At 42.3% G+C, this 19,803-nt stretch overlaps 1 protein-coding gene across 4 annotated transcripts in view; it reads right to left on the bottom strand.

Annotated features, from left to right (window-relative positions):
* Positions 1 to 19,803, bottom strand: part of LOC140230001 (uncharacterized) — a 132,493-nt gene that overhangs the window by 57,980 nt on the left and 54,710 nt on the right. For 3 of the 4 annotated variants that reach the window (XM_072310204.1, XM_072310207.1, XM_072310206.1), the window contains exon 2: positions 8,309 to 8,546. The exons of the other annotated variant lie outside the window; for it this stretch is intronic. The gene's annotated coding sequence lies outside the window, so the exon portion shown is untranslated. The remainder of the gene's footprint in view (positions 1 to 8,308; positions 8,547 to 19,803) is intronic. 4 annotated transcript variants of the gene reach the window in all.

Here is a 19,803-nt window from a genome sequence, read left to right as displayed (position 1 = left end):
CATGCTGAGGGACGTTTGACGCACGTTGCACCACTCAGTACCGACCGCTTGCCCGCTATATCATTGCAAATGAGAATGACAATGGTTTGTGATTGTGCTTGGATTCATTTTTACCTGGCCACTCTATGAAGAAGCTGCTATTGGACACGCGGCCGACGGACTAGGTAGAAAGAATGAGGAGTCCTGTTTGGGAGAAGATTCGAACCGGGGACTTCACGACTGAGAATCCATTGAGCCACAACGGGACCTCACTGGGAGGGAAGTTCAGATACATTGTAGATACCGGGTTTATGGAATGTGTAGTAAATTGAATACCTGAATACAAGAAAGACTATTGTCTATAATTTATTGAATACTGACTAGAAAGATTTCGAAAAAACAACATCCTATCCAATTTTCATATCATTTTGTGAATGTTATGTATACAAATAGATTCTGAGTGATTATTAGTTCCATTACATCGCCAGTGGTCTCAAAGATGATAGCTTAATTTGTGCTTGGGTTGCTCTTGTATTCCGTGCATTCAATGAGTTATTGTATGGTTTTTCATTCGTTTTTGTTTATTCCTTCTGCGTTTCATTAACTGTTATTTCACTTTCACTGATTGATTGATTGATTGATGGAACAACGGAGCTAGCTCCATGATTGAACGGTTTGTGTATTCATCAAACAATACAATTCATCGATTCTCATCCACCACCCCCCCCCCCTTACATTTACGTCATTCGTCCACAAAGATTAGTGTTTTTTATCATAGCGTGTGATTCATTAGAATCACCAATCTGTAAACAGATGCACGTACACTTGGATGCCCATCTCTTTGCAATGAACATTGTTTTTGCTTACTCTTAGCCACATACTCTCTTTCGAAATGACGTTATCTCATGACATCAAACATCCACAACTGTTTTTATACCCAGAAATAAGTATTGCATACAACCAGTAACGACATACAGCAGATACGATATTGGAAGATAAAAGAATTCTAGGCCCCGTTTCATAAAAGATGTTAGGATGGCAAATCTTGCTGGAATGGCAACTTCCAATAGCAACAGCCAATCAGGAAGCTACATTCTTGTCGTTACTATGACAATTGCCATTCCAGCAAGAGTTGCTATCATATCAACTTTTTTTATGAAATGGGGCCCAGATCTGTGGCTGTAATTGTGATAATAATTACAGCAAACTCCTCACTACAGCAAAGATGCGTGCGAAATCAAACTTGAACTGGACGAGAAGTAATCAATGTGATTAAACATTACGTTTCCATCCCATTTTGTGTGTGTGTGTGTGTGTGTGTGTGTGTAAGTGCGCGCGCGCAAAAACATCATTCAGCCTGGAGACTGGGTGCAGCAGACTACGAAATCCCCAGGTACTCTCGAAAACCGAATCGACGTCCCTGGATCTCCTAGCCTGGGAGAGGTCACTGACCAGCGCAGGACTCGACTGCGCGCAAGCTCCTGGCCGATCGATGGAGCTTGAAGGAGAGAAAAGGCGTGGGTGTTTTGTTGAAGAGGGCAAACTCTCTTTTCATGTGATGAATGGGGAGAAAGGCTGGTCATTGGAAGGAGTGGCCGATTAGCTATAAGGTTTGAGGTCCCCCCGTGGCAATATTACAATCGGAAGTTGGGAGTCGAGGCTCCGGATGCTCAGACCGCACCCTGGCCGTCCCGTGCGAACGATTCAACATTTCCGAATGCCTCCAACGAACTCCCTCAATCCCCACACGAAGTCTGGCTTCGCTGGCAAGAGTCATCTCCACAAGTATGAGAATTAAAGGCCAACGCTTTCAAGTGCGATCCAACTTCTATCCAACGTTTCTTTTGTTTTTTGTTATTTTCCTTTTTGTTCGTATTTTCCTCCGTGACTCGACGAATGCTATAGAAATATCGATTTGAATCGCATCACGATAACCAGTAAAAGCTGATACCTCGACGCGAAGAGATCTTGAGGAATGATTTCAATTTGGCAACAAGCCTTGATTGAAGTCAGCCCTCCCCCTCCAACCTCCCCCCCCCCCCCCTTTCTCTCTCTCTCTCTCTCTCTCTCCGAAATCATCAGCGGTACATCCTCTCAACCACTTGGCGCCATGCCGGTATGGGGATGATCTTTTAACAGGTACGAAACGTCATCACATGACACGGCAGAAAGAATCGGATCTCCGTGACATTGCCAGAAACTCGACTGCCTTCGGCATCTGGCGATGAGATTTGAGCAACGTTTCGCCGTTTGCTAGTGTTTCACGTGAAAAGAAAGATGAATCTAATGAGAGGAGAGCAGGAATTCTTTAACCCTCTCATGAACCCTCTACGTCAAAACGCCGTATAGACAAAGCATGCAAACATGCTATCAATACTCCAGCTCCCTGACGACCATCAGGCTGGCCGATCGAGTTAGCCTCAGGCAAGGCGGCATTAACAATATTCTAGAAGCAAATAACAGCAAGAATGGACACCGTATGATTTCAACTCGATGAGCGAATCGAAATTCGCAGAAATCCATACAGCAGTGAACAAGAAATTGGTTGGGGGAGAGAACGTGGCGGAGCTGATGGAGTATTGGTAAAATACACCTCTCGTTTGGTTTGAGATTCGGATAAAGAGATTTGGCACGAAGAAAAAAGAGTGATACAGCAAATGGCATGGAGTATAATAAAACCTCCAATGATAATTACAGCACTGAATCCCCCTTTTGTGCGACGGTGGAATTCGGGGACGCGGTCATTGAAAAGAGGGTCTCGTTTGTTCTTTCGTCTTCTCACCGCAGCTCAACGACGAGTAGATACGAGACGGGCGCGCGTTCGATTGAACAAGTCTCCGTTATTTACAATCATGAAATACAAAGAGTAAACGAGCACATTGGAGAAGAGGAGCAAGAAGAATGGAGGCGAGAGAGACAGAAAGGGGAAGGAGGAGAGAAAGAGAAGGAAAAACACTGCCCAAAAACCGATCCGAAAAGGATTGTTGGAAAGAAAGTAGGGCCTTGTGTACAGAAATAACCCCGCAGTGATGACAATGGAGATAATACCACCACGTACAAAGAACCAGCCACGGAGGAGCACAGCGGACCAGCAAGCTAGTTTGGTATCGCAGACCGTCAATATATTCGCCTGTTTCTATCGATGGACACCGGGGTTAAAAGGAACCCAGGAATAACTTCTGCAAGAAGATCTACTGTTTCTACCATCATTGGCCACGGATTTTGACGACTTTAAAAATGAAACTGCATTTGCAACTTGTCGTGTCAATGCAAACGTTTGACGTACCATGTAAACGAATGCTTGATCTTCAGTAAATGTTGTGCGGTAGCCATAATCCAGCGGAGACAAGTGAAGTCAGTTATATCGTCGTGATCCCAGCCAGACAACGCACCGAATTACACCTTTTTTCATCTACTTCGCATTTTCATAACATCGTAAGATACAATAAGCCTAAGTACCAAAAGGAAGAAGAACAAAAATGTTATGACGAGGAGAAGACGTCCAAAATCTTTTAAGAGAAGAAGAAAAAACAGGTCATAGAACAAGAACAATTCAAAGTAGTCCATTGCTCAGAAAGGACACTGCTCCTGCTTAGGTGATTCAGACACATTGATAACATTGAATTAATTTCAAAAACAAAAATATCGACAACCAGAAGAACAGTAACCGTGTGGACATTCTTGCGAACGAGAACGAGAAAGGAACATTAGTGGTCATTCCAGTGAGTTGCGACATTCACGGATTCCCCTATTTCCCACGTAATACCCACCTGGACATCAGGAGAGGTGTCACGTGTATACTCGAACTTCGCCGATACTAGGGCGCCGATGCCGTCTTTCGTGGCTTTTATAAGACGTTCTGGCTTAGGCCTATACACCTACTGTTATGATTTATTATTATGCCATTTTGGCACGCACTTCATTCAACAGTGATCAAAGTATAGGCCTACAGGATGGGTAATCAAACTAGACAAAGATTCCAAGTCGGAGGAACCGAAAAAAAAAAAAAAAACGTCCAGCAGCTGATGATCTCAATGATAAGGACGCCGAAGATCCTGGAACAACACGTAAAACGTCATGAAAACGAAATGACGCCATTTTGAATGCGCGTAAAATATTGCCTGGTGTCATTACTCCGTTCCAACGGGTCTGTAACGCGCAGACTAGGGACTGCTGGTGAGGTCAGTCGGGTTGGAATGCGAGTTGGGGGTTTTTCCTCGAACGGCACACCTTTGTCTGCGGTCAGAGAGGAGGGTAAACGGTGACATTGTTCGGGCGGGGCGGTGACCCGACGACTGTCGGCAGACACCCCCTGTCAGCCTGCCCCACTTACCGCAGGCCCAGTCCCTGATGACTCCATTCTTTGCTCATTCCATGGACTTGACTCTGCCTCTCCTCTACCACTGGAGTGAAAAAAATAAATTCGCAGTAGAAAGACGAGGGAGAAGAAAAAACAAAACAAAAAAGACAGATGTGTGTGAAGAGTTCGCTGAGCAATAATAAGTGTTGCCCTTGACGAATCTCCTTCATTCTATGGTTCTCCACGCGCTGCTGCCACTGGTGAATAACAGAGCAAAGATCCGCCTCCCTATAGGGTTCAAACACCACTCCCCTTCCCGACACCCCCTCTGCTCCCTTGTCCTCCATACAGACAAGATGGCGTGACCACGGTATAATCCGGATGGTTCGGGAGTCAAGAGGATGCCCTACATTCCAAAATGCCATTCCATTTACTCCGGTCCACACATAAAGAGAAGGGATTTTTTCCCCTATACTTATAACTTGAGGAAACCTGCTCTGTGCTATAGGAACTCATCAATTAGGATGGCAGGAGCTGGCTTTCCGATGCACTTCGTGCACAATGAACTATACGGAGACACAATATATCACCATGTTATGTTCCGCCGTGTTCAATACATGGGGAAATCGAGATGTGGGAAGTTCACCTGCTGTACCTGCCTGGGTAATCCTCGTTCTTTCGCGTATCCTCTTCGTATACGATATTACATATTTTGCACAGGCACTGTCAATGCTACCTTTAAACTCCTGGAAAAAAAATAATACACATTCCTACACATTTCTGGGAAACGATATCGATGTCAGACCACAACTTCCTGACATGAAATAGTACTTATATTATACAAAACATCTTCGTACTTTGTATACGTTCTGTACTTAAATAGCGCTTGGGTGATGTATCAAAAATACATTTTTTTTTTCTAATCCGTTCACTTTATTCAAGGATGCGAGAATAAGAAGAAGACAATGAACGCTATAATTGATGAATATATCGCAGTGCTGATGTTGTAAATTAGCATGAATTCCATGACTTACTAAATCACGCACTCTCAATAGTAAAGTAATGTTGTTGATATAGCAAGACAATGGGATACTCACGCGTTTATTGACTGATGTGAAGTGGTACTTGACGTTTCTCCTATAAAAGAGATTTTGTGGACGTATCGGTCGCGTCGGTAGAAGTCAGAAGTCAGGAACCTCTTTATTCAACACTCCGTAATATCTCCGTTATCGTTCGCAGAATGTTTTCATAACACACAGAACAGTACTACCACTTGCACACGTGCGTCGTCGGGTTGTATAGGTATATAGCGTAAGACGTCCATCCCTGTGGATTACCGCGAGCGCGAATGATGTGTCACGAAGGTTTGCTTGATACCAAAAACCTGCCTCATTTCATTGAGGACCCGTGCCTATTCACGGCAAGGTTAACAATGACACTTACTATTGCCACCAAAATCGATACAATTATAACCACGGGCGGAGCGGCACAGCTGATCCGCTTAATGTGATACCAATCACAGTAAGCCCCTATACAGAGTCTTCATAGAAGAGCTCGCCGGAGCAAAAGTTACTAAAAAAAAAAAAAAAAACAAAACAAAATGGGGGGGGGGGCATCCTGTTTGCTTTTACGCCTTGTTACCGACGTGCAGTACCACCATTTAGTAAACTGGAATGATATTCTTTCTCACTGCGAAATATAGCAAGTGCTAAATCATAAGAAAATATATTTTCTCCAGGTGAATCTTTTTGATTCCAGTACGAATGTCGCTGGCGTTTCTCGATTTCTTGTTTCCACTCACGCTGCAGCATCTTCTGCATCCAAATAGAGCACGTGCTGTACCACCTGACAGTTGTGATAGCTTTCCATCTCTTTCCCTCTCTCTCCTTATCTCTCTCAGGGACTCACACTTGAGATCACTGGCAACGTGACTGAAATGGGCGATGTCCAAACAGTTGGGCAGAACGACCGGCCTTTATGGCTTGGCCACGCCTCGGAGTTTTCACACTCGAGCTCCGTCTTGAACGGCAATTCTTCACGTCGACTTTCGCTTTTAGGCGTCGTCCGGCATCCATTCAAGATAGCGAAGGTTTTTCGATTCAATTCAATTCTGTACTTTCCACTCATCAGTGCTCATGGGGTTAAACACACTCGTCAGCCAAAGGCTGGTTTTCAGAGGGGTATACACAGGTTTAAAATGTTTTGCTTTTTTTTTTATCTACTTTCATGTTCTAAACAATGCGATGATCATTAATAATGTGATATCACTACAGGCTGAACTGTTAGTCGAGTCCCGCCGAGATATTTTACACTGGATTTCGAAGCTGCATTCGTTTTCACGATCTTTTACTTCGTTCTTGTTCGGAAGCCCTATCCCAGAGCACCTTTGCTGAGTGCGTCATTGAAAACCAAAGAGGCGCCAGTCTGATGGCTTTAGTTACATGACAAGTAGGTATCGAGCAAGAAAGCTTCCATCGTCATGGAAAAGCCCGAGCCGTTGCCACGGTGATCGCGATGAGACCACTACCACGCATCAAAAATCACGAAGGTCATCTGTCATGGAGTAATTATCAATAACGTATCTTCGTATCATCGTCTTCGAGTATCCCGCGTGACTCGACGGTAATTGCGCGATTTTTTTTCCCTTCTCCGTTTCATTTTTTTTCTCCTCTCTTTTGAGGAGAAATCAACGATCTTAGTAAATCATCCGCGGAGAGGAGTAAAATGACGAAGAAGGTACTTCTGCTTGAGGTAGTAAGTGTACTTGTGAGGTGGGGCGACTTGATTCGAGCATCTGACACGAAATATCAGACGCCCGGAGGATAACGCCGCCAGATCGTTGTTAGCCACGCGGCTGATGACGTCAAATCGAGCACTCTATCGTAAGCAGAGCGTTTGATCCGTGTGGAAATCCTTATTGGCGATTATAGTCTGATGCTTGTCATAAAAGGTTTTTGCTACGCGATTCATATATATATATATATATATATATATATATATATATATAAACATATGTGTATGTATATAGATGCGTCATATATACATAGAAGTTGATTTCTGTACAAAGTGAAAGGGGTGGGGTGGTTGAGCTTTCTTCCCCCTCTACTGGACATCGATATTTTTATCTTTTCAAACTTCTTACAAGCGATTGCTGATAATTATGCACGGCAATTACGCATTTTCTCCACGTGCTTTACAGGTGCTGCTGGAGGCGAATATATTCCAGTCGATTTAACACATATACTGATCAATATATGTTTTAATTCGCTCAATCCTTCTTTTCTTTTTCTTTTTTTTGACTCACTGTACATACTATACCATCCTTACACAGAATAATAACGCAATAAAATACTTAAGCTGCAACTCCAGACACGCACTCTAACTCACCCTTGCACTGATGCATTCTTGATGGATTCATCCCCACCCGGCAAATGAAATTATTTGTAACGATACGAACACAACTTATGTATTCTTTGAGGTCGTCATCAAAATCGAGCTTCTGCTTAAGGTCGCGGTCCCCTGCATTTTGTTCTCAATAATTTGATTGAATGGGTAATAAAGAAAATTCCACAAAATTATTTTTCATGAAAATTACAAATTCCATTAACTAACACAGACATATGTTAAGGGTAGCAATGGTTATTCCCCCTGCTTTCTGAATGCGGTTAGTCAAACAAGTGCTCTTCCATAATGCAAGAAAAGTGAATTTTTGTTGAATTGTCTTTATATATTTTATGTATTGTTGTCCACTCAAACGTCATGACCTCTAGTAGTCTCCTCATTCAGCGGTTCCAACATCAAAACTTTAAAAATTCAAAACTTTTGCGTCGATTGTCCGATTTTCCCCCAACTTTCACTTAAATGATTTTCTATTTGTGCATACATGACTACTATATTCCATGATTGGTATATATTATTCATTCTTTGTCCAATGAATGATTATTTCTTCCCCCAAAACAAGGGGAAAAAATATGTGTGTACAATATTAAACATACACATTGTATATCATATACACAATTTGTGACTTACCGGAGTGGTGCTCGATCGAGGAAAACCATGCACTGTGTCAGGTATCCATACTGGTTCGTTGCGCACAAAGTCTCAGGAGATGGCAGCGCGCTGCGCCACGACACAAATTGGATTCGGGCCTTACGTCCCCTCGCATGCAGGGCGGTCTCTTAGCTGGCCGGTGCTGTCGTTGTGTAGCTAATCCTTTTTTGCTCGTCGTTCCTCGAAATCTTTTTCGTCAACTAGGCGTAGAAATTACCTGTGGATAGGAAAAGAGAAGTTAGACAGCGAAGATGGCAAGACGATGGAAGAAGTCTTGAAAAAATAAAAAATAAAGTAGCTTAAGTATCTTGCAGAGAAGACCGAAACGGCCAAATGATATCAAGTGAGTCAACAAGACGACATTATTACCGGGCTGACGAACGTTTTCTTAACAAAGCTTCAAAACCATGCGGAATAATCTCATTGGACGATAGAAATAAGATTACTGCAGACAATGCGATACACGTATCTTATCAGAGGATGATTTGATATCACGTTCCTTCGACAAGCATCGCGGTTTGACAAGTGATATTATCAATATAGGTGACAGGCGACATACCCTCCCCTCGCTCCAACAAAGAGAGGAGAAGAGGGAGAGAGGGGGAGGGGGAGGCCGATGCTGCGTGCGTCAGATACAAGTAATGGATTAATGTGGCAAATGATATAATTGGTTTGTCACGGTATGTTCGGGTGTGTTGGATCTGACACCCATGTCGCTTTGTTCACTTTTGATCAATATTCTTATTGGGTTATCGGGAACATGGCTGCACGTGATTTGAGAGCACTCTGCGTATAGTTCTATGACCGCATAAGGGGGTTTCACACCAAGCTTTGCGTAGAGTTGCGTAGAGTTGCGTAGCGACTACGCCGAAATCGGCTGCGTACTCATGAAAAATAATTGTGATGATCCGCGCAGGATTTGCGTAGTCTCAGCGTAGGGTTACGTATGGTTGCGTAGGAAGCGCGTATCAACGTAGCGTATTCGGCGTGTAGCGGGCGTAGAGCTGCGTACATGAACGTAGGTCGGGCGTACAGGCCGCGTAGACTTGCTTACAGTTGCGGGAAGTTGCGTACTGCAGGCGTATGCACAAATTAATGTAACTGCAAAGCTACTTCAGCATAGCCTTCTGCTTCTTATTCCACTAATTGCCTGCTGTTCAAACATGATGTGGTGGGAAGGTTAAATCCATTGCTGGTACCTTCAGTTCTCCAGCATTTAGCTGTCCTAGAAACCGCATTACCATGAATACGAACGTTTTGCAAAAATGAGAAAAGAGAAGAAAATAAGATGTTGCAAGAATCCGAATTAAAGGGAAGATAAACCCCAAGAGCAATGTATATTGAGTGAAAGCAGCAACATTAGTAGAACACATCAGTGAAAGTTTGAAGAAAATCGGACAATCGATGCAAAAGTTATGAATTTTTAAAGTTTTGGTGTTGGAACCGCTGGACGAGGAGACTACTAGAGGTTATGACGTATGAGTGGACAACAATACCAAGAAAATATAAAGAAAATTCTACAAAAATCCATTTTTCATGAAAATTACAAATTCCGTCAACTTGATATTGACATTATGTTAAGGGTAGCAATTATTCCCCCTGCTTTCTGAAAGCGGTTGGTCCATTGCTCTTTCATAATTCTAGAAAAGTGAATTTTTGTTGAATTTCCTTTATATTTTCTTTGTATTTTTGTCCACTCATACGTCATATCCTCTAGTAGTCTCCTAATCCAGCGGTTCCAACACCAAAAACTTTAAAAATTCATAACTTTTGCATCGATTGTCCAATTTTCCTCAAACTTTCACTGATGCGTTCTACTAATGTTGCTGCTTTCACTCAATCCACATTGCTCTTTGGGTTTACCTTCCCTTTAAGAAGTGTGTGGGCCAAATCTCGGATCCAGCGGCGACCAAGGGGCAATACGAACAACTGATGAAAAACACTGCATGCCGACAATGTTTCTTCATTTATTCAATTTCACGTGAATGAAGCCACAAGCGTTCAATAAACTCCTGACACGACATGCACCGAGAATTACACAATAAGATAAAAATTTCAGGAAATCTTTAGAACCTATATAGCTTCAAACTTGCAATAATCTTCACTTGATTGAGATGACCAGCAGCATTATCATGAATTAACTTCAGGTTCGTAGAGATACGTACAGCAAGCTCCTGCCAGACATGGAACAACTGTACATAGCATGGCAACACAAGCAGAGCAGAAAAGGAACTACCTCATGGTGCCATGGGAAGATGAGATACCCATCATTTAGATCAGTGTGATTAAATGACACTTGCAATTGCAGTAGCTTCCTCTACCTTATTGGGCATTCAAGCCACCAATAACATGAGGAGACAACATGTCCTTATACTGATTCTCCCTGAGCTCCTCCAGAAATCTTTACTAGCTTGCCAACTTTGTCTCGTTGAGTTTTCACCCATGTCTGCGTGCGCTAGCCTGGTTGATCACTATACTGTAGCATACCTTCTACCCCAATCTCCATTTTTTTGGTTTTTTGATGATTGATACAGCAGCTTCTTAGCCTCCTTTTTATAGTCTTCACGAGCCTTATCATAGAGCATCGGGTGCTATTGAACCCACTCCATTAGAACGTGTACCTTTTCTTGGTCAGTTAAAATAAGTCTGGAAGCACGTTCTGTTTCCTCTACTTCGGTGATTATTATAGGGAACTTCCCGCTGGAGCTTCATTGCCAGATTAGTTCAAACAGTGCTGGCAAATTGTCTGCATCTTGATCAGTAGAGGTATGTAAAAATGAGCAGGAGAAGAACTCTCGCACCTACCACAGCAATTTGCTCTTCCCTTTCGGCCTTTTGCAGTCATTAGGCCTACAAAAGATAATGAAGACTCGAAGAGCACAGGAAGATACATTCACCAGCCATTCAGAGTCGAGTGGGATGAATAATATCATGCAGTTTTTAAACATGGATCACATTGGAATGCCAAATCTTCACCAATAATAATTGCCTACGCAGTTGTAAGCAACCCTACGTAAATGTACGCCAGATCTACGCAAGTCTACGCAAATGTCTACGTAACAGTACGCAACACTACGCCAAGTCATACGCGAGCCGAAAAAGTGCCTTCGTGTGAACACGGTTTGATTGCGTACTGTTGCGTATAAATGGCGCACAGTTGCGTAGGGTTGCGTAGACTTGCGTAAAACCTGCGTATCAGTGCTCTACGCGGAGGGTACGCGAAAAAATTAAACATGTTTAATTTTTTGCGTACATCTCGCGTACGTATTTTGCGTACCTCGGCGTACTCTTCCGTAGAGTTGCGTACTCACAGCATACAGATGCGTAGTGTTGCGTAGTCACTACGCAACACTACGCAACTCTACGCAACAGTACGTAAAGCTCGGTGTGAAACCCCCTATAGTGTGTCATGTTCATCAATGTTGGACTTGGGCGTGGGCTAATTTCGAGGGCATTCAATCAAACCGGCCACGCTTTGCACTATAAATCCACAATAGATCGACAGCACAAGGGTAATGACAATTAATCAGATAGGAGATATTCACAAACGAACTTTGCGCCAAATTGCTGTGATCTTTCATTGATCCCTGTCATTTTATGGCGATTTCTATTTTCTTTAAATATTAATTTACATTGTTCCAGAAGGGCTTTGGATTTTTTGTTTGTTTTGTTGAAATAATATCACTCCAGCCAAAGTGATCTAAAATCACATCAATGCAACTTTCGTTTTCGTCAAAATTTGAACCGACGAGGATTTGACCCCTCTCGCACATTCTTTGTTCGTTTTCCACCATGAACTCTTCCTCCCTCCCCCCCCCCCCCACCCCATCCCACGGCGCCCCATGATGAATCAGCGCTATGCAAGTATGGCGACAACACCAAATCACGGCATCCAATTAAAGCAAATTCGCCCCAAAATAGGGGGAAAGGAATTAGGCAAATTTTCGTTCGTCAGATTTGCATCATATCAGGGCATAAAGATATACACACTGTGACCCCGGCGAAGAAAGTGCAATGCGCACACGGCGATCACTGCGTCCCTTAAATTAATGGGATTCGAAGTATTTGCTCAGAAATTCAAATTCGCTGCAGAGGATAAGAAAGCACCGAGATGACGGCGCGGGTTTGAAAGAGAACAGCCAAAAAGGAAATACAGGGGGTTTGAGAATTTCTGAGGGGAATTAGATTTGTACGATTTGTGATCCACTTAAACAAGCCGAGGCAAGTGCTGTGTTTCCCGCCAGGACTCGTGTACTTATACTCCACAGACACGACATCATCTTAATAGCGAGGGAAACGCAAACGGAGGGAAAATAATAATAAAATAACTGGAGTCGTGTTCACATTATTTTCTGCGGGAATCCGAGAGAGAATAAAAAAAAAAAAAGGAGAAAGCGGGGATTTCCGAAACAAAGAACCACCCGCGATCAAACCCGAGCCGCAAACCGTTCGATAATCCACACGGAACGGTAGCAACCTAGTTTTAAAGGAAAAGTATAAATACTGATATACACGATAAGTCCTAATCAAGAAGATAAGAAAGAATGGTATGTTTTACTCAAATTGTACACGAACAGACACTGGCTATATTTTGTGATTTTTATGTAATCATCATGTATACACAGACATCAGGACTCGTCCATTGATTGTTACAATGCAATAAATCTTTCTCTATCAATAAATCACGAAATACAGAGCAACATGGAATATTCACTCCGTGTTCTACTTATCTACGATCAAAAGGGGAAAATCAAACATTATACAAGAGAATATACAAACAAGAAGATATTGCCATATCGGATTTTCTTCCCATTTCTACCAAACAATTAGTTGCTAGTCACATTATGATTATAGCATGATGGGTATAATGGTGATTACGTTCATCATAATAGAAAGTGGCAACACAAATATTTAAAACTTATGTAGTTGTAAGGTTTCTTTTTTGTTTTCTATTTCAACGTCATCGCACATCTTGAGTCCACAATATTTTATCTTTAAAAAAAAACCTGAAATGTTGAACACTGCTTTCAATATCCACTATAAATTGATCATTGCAGTCGCAATCAAATCACCACATCACTACATCATTACTTTGTGTTGTGAGTGCGTGTATAAGGGACGTACGAGGAGGAGGGAGTGAGATAAAGACAACGTTTCTTTTTAAAAAGATGGTGAATTCTTTGTCGGTTCAATCGATGGTTCAAACCATGGAGCTACCAAAGTTCAAACGATGGTTTGAATGCTTTTGTTATACTCAGACCTGACGCCAAACCTGACGCTGGGAAAACGAAATTCCCGAACGAAAGGCCTTTGTGAAAAGTGGCTTCGGCGAGGAGATATTAAGATTCCACGTTGATTTGCTATTGCCATGGCAACGCTTTAATCGTGTTACAAATGACGTGATGGTTATGACCATTCTTCTGATACAGGTAAAATGAAAATGGGGAAAAAAAAGAACTCTCACTCTGATGTTCTCCCATCCTTTCCCTCTGTTCTCTTTTCATCTTTCTTTATGTCCACCTACACTCGGCTTCGGCCCTTTCACTATCTCTTTTCTTCTCTTCTTGTGAGGTTAGTGAAAAAAAAAATACGCAAATGGTGACTTACTCCCATCTCTCGAATAGAATGCCTTGTATACATATCGACAGAGTGAGAGATATTTAGCCACGAAAATAAATGAAATATAAACATGTTTTCCCCACCATTTAATTTTTCCCTTACGTTTCTGTAATAGAGTTATATACCGGCCGCGATGGGCTCGTGAACCACGCTGGCGTCCATTCGTTTCGTTAAAGTCTGGCGCGATGGGAAATGAAATATGTGGATAGATATGAATATAATAATTACATAATGGTTGACACGTAATGAGGAAAGGAGTCCATCCGTCACGTTTACGAAGCCTGTCCGATGTTAAGAAGAAAAAAAAAGTACTTGCTGGTTTGTTAATTACGATAAAACTTTCATTCAGCAGTTCAGGCGGCGTTTTGATTTCGTCCACTAGGGATATTGCTGGAAAAAAAAAAAAAACAACATCACAATCATTAACTCACCCAAGTTCTATATACCCAAGCCCTCCCATCTGTTTTTTTTTTTTCTACAAGAGTAATTGTACATGGGTGCAAGAACGTTCTCCTCACTTGTTTACCTTACAGTTTTTTGTGTTTTTTATGGATCAAATTAACAAATAAATCACACAAATAAAACTAATTATATACAGTATATGATTACACAACTCTTCTACATGTTTTGGTTTTGTTCATTATTTTGTTCATCTTTCAAGGGTAACAGTTCTCTGTTGAAGGTTCCTCAAAAGCATGGTCAACTAAATCACACAATCACGGACAAATTTCTTATTATTTCCTTTCATTACTTTTTGAAGGATAAATACTTCCTTCGCCTGTATTCCGTACGAAAAGGACGCCATAATTACGAACAGAAAAGTCGGGAAAAAAACAAGCAGTGACGCCGTTATAGCCGCTGAATGTCATCTACGAAATGATCCCTTTTCCCCAACAGGGAAGGGAAAGGATTTGATCAAATGAAGGCTGCTTGATCCCAGGTTGCCGTCCCTACTCGACTGCGTTATCTATTTTTACTTTAAGGTGTCTACTATCAGTACATTCTTAGAAAAAAAGGAAAAAAATTATTTTTTGTTGTTGTTGATTTATGCGTCATCGAAGACATTTTGTCCTTTTCTGTCCAATGACTGAAATAATCATCGCATATCTACGGTGCGCTGGGGCACTGAGCGTTCGAGGCACATTCCAAGAAACGAATAGAATAAAGCGATCGTGGAGACGGCTATTAATCACCGAGGCCAAAACGCGGACGGGTCCGTGACAATGACGTAATGTGGCTAGTCTCACCGGACAGGTTGACGCACGCGTCTAATAATAATAATGATAGTGATACTGATAATGACAATGATGATGATAACGATAAAAAGGTCAACGACAGTCGGGCTCGGGAAGAAACGTTTGAGCGGTACAACAGGCTTTACGTGAGACACAGAGCTGAGTCTAAAAGGTCCCTAACATTCAGTGGCAGTAAGAATCAGCAGATTCTGAATAGATGTTAAAGGAGACCTCCGGATGATTTTCAGATTTTTTCATTTGAACAACTATAAATTAGTTATACTGAGGACAGAGTTTCAGAATTTGTGATAATTGGGAGGAAGAATGAGAATATTTTCAAAATTTAGAACAAATTGCAATGAACAAGGATGATGACATGGCAGAGTCACCATAAGAATGCATGTGTTGGGGCTCAAGGAAGCAGAACAAAAGAAGAAGGCATGCATAGATTATACACAGGTGAACTCACAAGCAAGCGGTATTGTACTGGAATTACACTGCTACATTTCTGAAATATGTGAACCTCCTATGTCATCATCCTTGTTAAATTTGTTTTAAGGTTTTTCAAAGTATTGTTTCTCTGCTAAGGACCACACTAAATTCTACAAATCCATACATGGAGTTGTCAATTTATGTACTACCATGATGTGAAAATATGAAAATCGTCTGGAATGTCCCTTTAAATCGGCAACACATCGTAATCCATATGAACAAGGAACCACCCCAAAACGATTCCCGAGTGATTGCACTGGTTCTACTGACTGAACCAGCCAAAACTAACAAACTTAAAGGATTTTTAAGAAGGACCACGATCGCAAGATGATACCAAAAAAAAAAAAGAAATAACATAAAATAGATTTTATTGCAGTATAACGCAAGTATGTCATATCAGATTATCATAATCTTGATATGACATGTGTTACACTGCAATATACCATACATCATGAAACATATTAGAACAGTGTAGTAGAGTTGGACGAAAAGGAGAGTGTAAGACGAATATTGCTTACCAATAAGCTTTCCGTTGTTGTGTATAAAACTTCAATGTCAGTTAATTCAACAGTTGCTACGGCCGTTTACTAACCCCCAATTGTTGTTGAACATTTCATACTTCAAAAAAAAAATGTATGTCCCTATATTATCTTTGGTGATACCGAATAAACTACACAGAAGTCGCTACAGGTGTTTAGATAATCCGCGCACAATTATTATTATACCCACGGTGCATGTAGGCTGTGTCATCGGTAACTCTGCATATTACTATGTATGCGTGAGTGCGCGTGTGTACGGCAGGACTGGGTAAACGCGCTGGCGAGTGCTTGCTTGCGCGCACGAGAGTGCAGGTGTCAATACCAGCAATGTACAAAGGGGGAACCGCTCTTTGTTCTTCTGATGTACACCCAAGTATCGGCAATACCTAATCTTCATCAAGGCGGTCGTTGTTTGTCGGGCGTGGGTACTGTTACGAGGCCTTCAATCACCGGGATGCTATCCACTATGAACGTAAGGGGGTCTTGACCTTGACGGTGCTTCGACATCGCGCATCAGCGATCGAGAAGAGTCGGTCAAACGATACGCGGTTTGCGTCAAAACTCAGCCACTCAGCCCCGAGTGGATCCCCTAACGGGCTCGACATCGGGCAGATATTGTCAGCTGATGCCCAATCATTTTCGGGCTCGACATCCAAAATGGCGTTGAGGCTGAGAAATCATGATGGTGAACATTTTGAGAACAGCGGGGTTAAGTTTGAATCGTAGTTGTTCCTATTAAAGCGATATGCAAAGCCGCTCAATCTTGACAAATCGTGACAAATCTACAGCAGCAAATCAAGTGCGCATGTGAACATAAAATTCCACCATGAAGTCATGCATAATGACGTAAAGATGTGCGCAAATCAATCACCTGGATCGATGCTCACACTGGAATAATGGCGAATCTTCACGTGCTTCCTTACAGAGCATAGACCTCCAGAACACCAGCACTGTTGTGAATGACAACTTCCAGTATGAAATGTTTCACGCCAACTGCTGGTTGGTGAGCAAAGGACCAAAAGAAAAAATATAATAATAATAATAATAAAGACTGAAAACAAAAATCGAAAACAAGATAATATCAAGAACAGCCTTATTGATCTTCAGATAATCGAGGCCACATGCTCGGCATGAAAAATGATATCGGGTCTAAGGGGACTGCGCTATATAGCAAATAATATGCGTCATTAAAGTGGTGTGATTTGATTAATAGCAAAAGGTGATCAATTGTTGCGCGTGCGCACTGCTTCGAAGTGACGTCCTATTTATGAGTCCACGCGTACAGTTCGAAATATCATGGCGGCATTATAACTAGGCATAGACTCGAGCGCGCTGTCGCGTTTGCATTGCATCAGAAAGCGACACACTGCCATCATTTAAACGCCACAAATTAGGAACTAAGCCGGTTTATTTTCGTCTTTCATCGGGCACGCCGCCACGCAGATTTATGACATTCGATATGTAAACTCGATTTGCTTGATTTGTCTCGTTCCCCGGGGAACTCGCACATTATCGTCGCTGATTGTTTTTTGACAATACAATACACACGAGCCTTGCTTGCAAATCAGTGACTTCACAAAAATTGCGATTCGTTCGCTTCGCTCACGCACGACGCTTACGACAGCTCCACTCGTCGTACATCACCCAAACTGTTTGTTGCAACAATTACCATAAACACATTTAAGTTGGCGCGTCCGCAAACCGGTATGTGCAGCGCCATATCAATTAGATTCGTGGACGCGCTGACGTAAAGGTCAGACAGTTTGACGGATATTGATGGGCGGCTCGTCTTCCGTATTGATCAAGGGAGGGACAGGCGATTTCACGGTCACTGGAGTGGCGACTGTAGCGTCATAATAGTAGACCATGCGCGACATTTATCGGCAGTTAGGCGTAATGATCGTCACCCAATATTGTCTTTCCTCACGATGGTGACACCCGAAAACCCCAACGATCTTCTTTGATACCCCGTCTCTATTCCTCTCTTTCTCTTTCTCTCTCTCTCTCTCATATATATATATATATATATATATATATATATTCTCTCTCACTGTTCTAGGCCAACGGTGAATGCCGTTTTGCGCAGTATATCATGTGACTGACTGTATACTCAAAATAATTTTCTCCCTCAAAGTAGATCCAGTGTATGCTCCACAATACTGATATGCTGCAATGCAAGCGTTGGTACAAGGCGGCGCGTTTATTTCCTTCGTGCTTTGTGTCTGCGTTATAACCGTGCGTTTGGGAAGATTTCACATTCTCTACTTTTTCTTAATCTCACAGTTGTCAGTATCCATGGAAAGACGCACGACGGCACTCTGAAGAGCCCTTACACTCAGGGTCAAACCGGAGATGAAGGGAAGATGGCGATCTTTCCACCTTCCTGGAGGGTGTTTCATAAAGCTGTTCGTAAAGTTACGAACAACTTACGAGCAACTGGTGATCAGTTCTTGTGCTAAATTATGGAAATTCTGATAAGTATAGCACATCAGAACTGATCACCAGTCGCTCGTAAGTCGTTCGTAACTTTACGAACAACTTTATGAAACGGCCCCAGGTCATACCAAGGAGGTACTATAGGCGAGCTCGCCTAGTACCTCCTTGGTCATACTGTATTCACAGAGAGGAGGAGAGAGATCTATAACCTCATTGGTCAGACTTGCACAGAAGTGAGCGCAAGTGTGGCGCCATGTACAAATATCATATACCGCATTTGTGTTTCATTGATATAATGCAATCAGACATATCATTTTTCTCATACTTGGTATTTTCATATTGATATATTTGTAAGCCATTACGTATGATAAGTGGGTTATATGCGCTTCGTTCCATTTCATTTCATTCATATTCAATTTCTAACAAGCGCACACAGACCCACACACACATATGTACAATGTGTGTGTGTGTGTGTGTGCGCGTGCGTTGTTACGTTATCTGAATACTCGTAGGTTTTGCATGAGGTCCAAAGACCAGTAGTCAACATGCAGGGACGTTTTAGCAGTGTGAATGCATGGAGTTCAATAGTATTTGGTAGCGCCATGGTGAATGTAAGGTCCTGAAATATTCCCCTGAAACATTCCCCTCACCAATAAGCCAAAAACAAGCAGGCCAATAGCTGCCCCGAGGCCGACATTGATATTCTCGGGCAGCAGCAGCAGCGTTCGTTCGCTGCAACGGCAGAGACTATTCTGGGAATCACGGAACCACGTGATAACAACCCTTTCCTTTTACTTTCTTTAGAATTCTTTTGCACTCTCTCTCCGCCACCCTCCATCTCTCTCCCTGTCTTTTCCTCTCTTTCCTTCTTTCTATTTCTCCCTCCACTTCTCAACTCATCTTTTGTGACGTATCCGGTCATGACATCTTCATTGCCATGGCCACTTGTTCGCCTGTTCGTCATCGCGATACATCTCAGAGGGTTTGTGTTGCCTGCTTGATGTGTGCTGTTCCATTTCCCATCGATTCCCTTTCCAATATACTATATCCTCCTTTTTCTTTTCTACATCTCTCTCTTGTCTCCCGCTACTTCTATTCTTGCGAACAAAAGTTGCCTCTTCAGTCCGCCATTTCGTCTCACCTTACCGATGCG

This window comes from Diadema setosum, chromosome 6 (genome assembly GCF_964275005.1).
Source record: "Diadema setosum chromosome 6, eeDiaSeto1, whole genome shotgun sequence".
NCBI classification, from domain to species: domain Eukaryota; kingdom Metazoa; phylum Echinodermata; class Echinoidea; order Diadematoida; family Diadematidae; genus Diadema; species Diadema setosum.
The sequence above is the reverse complement of the archived record's forward strand: the minus strand, read 5'-3'. Positions and strand labels throughout refer to the sequence as shown.